This window comes from Globicephala melas, chromosome 13, assembly GCF_963455315.2.
Source record: "Globicephala melas chromosome 13, mGloMel1.2, whole genome shotgun sequence".
Classification (NCBI taxonomy): domain Eukaryota; kingdom Metazoa; phylum Chordata; class Mammalia; order Artiodactyla; family Delphinidae; genus Globicephala; species Globicephala melas.
Window position 1 is genome coordinate 53,958,445 of NC_083326.1, and position 2,766 is coordinate 53,961,210.

The following is a 2,766-nucleotide window of genomic DNA, read 5'->3' on the forward strand; positions in this document are numbered from 1 at the left end:
CTGGATACGAGTGAGTATTAGAGAAGACTATCCTCAAAAAAGGTTGATTCTTGAATATAAAATACTTTTATTTGGGTAGTTAGGCTTGCTTCTAAGTGCTCTTTGGAATCTTTCTCACAGAGAAAGTTTCACACCTTCTTTTTAAAGCTCAGTACCACATGTGACTACATGGTACAGGGGTTAAGAGCAAAGAGTGAAGTCAGACTTATTTGAATTGGACAGTTTGCAACTCGCTGGTTGAGAAAAAAATCTTTGGAATAGTGGAGGAGTCCAGTAACTTCACTTAGTTCATTTAAAAAGCACCTACCCTATAGGGCTGCTGGAAATATTAGATAAAGTATACATAAATACTCTAATAGACAATGTTCAATCAGGAAACAGAAGCCATACTATGTATGTACTATGTATGTAGGAGTTTAACATATATAATGGGGGTTAATGACTTGTGGAAATGCTGGGGAAGTAGTGGTCAGAGAAGCTGCTCCTGAAATTAGTAAAGTTGATACCAAAGATCTCAGCTGTAAATGCCAAACTAGATGTTTCTCTCCATCTCACCAGGAAGCTGCTGTAATTCTTGAGATTCTCTGATATGATGTTACCAATTGTTTCAGTCTTCTGTGGCAAAGTGGGTGGGAAAATCTACTATGGATTTCCTGTCCTTCTTTATTTTCACTTTGCAAATCTCCTGGGAGTTCCTCTCATTGATAAACTCTAAGCCAAAACACTGCAGGGAAGGAGATTCTGGGAAACATAATTCACAGTCTTAGAAGAGGTGGTGGTGGTGTTAGCCCAGTGCTTACTTAACATGGTAAATTATAAAAGAAAAATTTACAAAGAAACTGGATATAAAATAAATTGCTGAATATATACTATCTCCCTTATATAATTCCCATGTTTTGTGTGTTTCACAACTTCATTGTACACTCAATTTCAATTAGTGAAATTAAGAAAAAGGATTGTAATATATAGTCGTGTCAAGTTTAAGAGTTTGAGAGATTCCATTCAGACCATTAGCCTGTTTTTATGTGCCAGAGAAAATCACCTCTGATCATGATTACTATATGACGGTCTACTGCACACATTAAAGGTTTGATTCTTAAAGTGTTTACTGTGTATCCAGTGTATAAGCATTGCATTATATGACTGGAGGAATACTGAGATAAATGTAAAACACAGTCCTTTCAAATGATGAAATCACCTAAAAAAGCTGGAATTACCGGCAGACTGTGTGGTGGTGAACCTACGGTTAAAGAAGACACTGAAGAACATCATCTAAGAGATTATTTTGAACAGTGTGGGGGGAAAATTGAAGTGATTGAAATCATGACTGATTGAGGCAGTGGCAAAAAGAGAGGCTTTGCTTTTGTAACCTTTGATGACCATGACTCTGTAGACAAGGTTGTCATTCAGAAATACCACACTGTGAATAGCCACAACTGTGAAGTAAGGAAAGCCCTATCTAAGCAAGAGATGGCTAGTGCCTCATCCAGCCAAAGAGGTCAAAGTGGTTCTGGAAACTTTGGTGGTGGTCGTGGGGGTGGTTTTGGTGGGAATGGCAGCTTTGGTCATGGAGGAAAGTTTAGTGGTCGAGGTGGCTTTGGTGGCAGCCGCGGTGGTGGTGGATATGGTGGCAGTGGGGATGGCTATAATGGATTTGGTAATGACAGAAGCAGTTTTGCAGGTGGTGGAAGCTACAATGATTCTGGCAATTACAACAATCAATCTTCAAATTTTGGACCCATGAAAGGAGGAAACTTTGGAGGCAGAAGTTCTGGCCCCTGTGGTGGTGGAGGCCAATACTTTGCCAAACCCCGAAACCGAGGTGGCTGTGGTGGTTCCAGCAGCAGCAGTAGCTGTGGCAGTGGCAGAAGGTTTTGATTACTGCCAGGAAACAAAGCTTAGCAGGAGAGGAAGCCAGAGAAGTGACAGGGAAGCTACAGGTTACAACAGATTTGTGAGCTCAGCCAAGCACAGTGGTGGCAGGGCCCAGCTGCTACAAAGAAGACATGATTTAGACAATACTCACGTGTATGGGCAGAAAGACTCGAGGACTATTTGTGACTAATTGTATAACAAGTTATTTTAGTTTCTTTTCTGTGGAAAGTATAAAGCATTCCAACAAAGGGTTTTAATGTAGATTTTTTTTTTTTTGCACCCATGCTGTTGATTGCTAAATGTAATAGTCTGATCATGACGCTGAATAAATGTGTCTTTTTTTAAAATGTGCTGTGTAAAGTTAGTCTACTCTGAAGCCATTTTGGTAAACTACCCCAACAGTGTGAAGTTAGTATTCCTTCAGGGTGATGCCAGGTTCCATTCAAAATTTATTTACAGCCTGCTTTGGTGGAGAAGCTACTGTCTTCTGAAACCTTGGTGTAGTTGAACTGACAGTTACTGCATTGTGACCTGGAGTTCACCGTGAAAAGGGTCACCCAAGCCAAGTCATGGAGTTTTTTGATTATTAATATATGATTGTCGGCACATCCTATGCAATATATCTAAATTGGATTATGGTACCAGATATAGATGGGAATGAAGCTTGTGTATCATCAATTATCATGTGTAATAAATAAGCAATTTAATACCCTCTTAAAAAAAAAAACCACAGTGCTTGCCGTCAAGAAACTTGCAGACTTAACAGAGAGCAAATGGCTAAATGATAAGGACAAATTCAATTGCTAATTTCTGTTGGCATTCCAGTATCAATCTGTTTATTCTCATTTTCCTCTTGACTCCTCTTAATTTATCTGTATTTTTAGTTTGGAG

General features: G+C 39.2%; 1 non-coding gene and 1 pseudogene across 1 annotated transcript; both read left to right on the forward strand.

Moving 5' to 3' along the window:
* Positions 1–1,183: 1,183 nt before the first annotated feature.
* On the forward strand, positions 1,184–1,264 carry LOC115842099 (small nucleolar RNA SNORD65). The gene has a single exon (XR_004035084.1). It is a non-coding gene; the product is annotated as a small nucleolar RNA SNORD65 (small nucleolar RNA).
* Positions 1,189–1,977, forward strand: LOC115842009 (heterogeneous nuclear ribonucleoprotein A1-like; annotated as a pseudogene).
* The last annotated feature ends 789 nt before the right edge of the window (positions 1,978–2,766 follow it).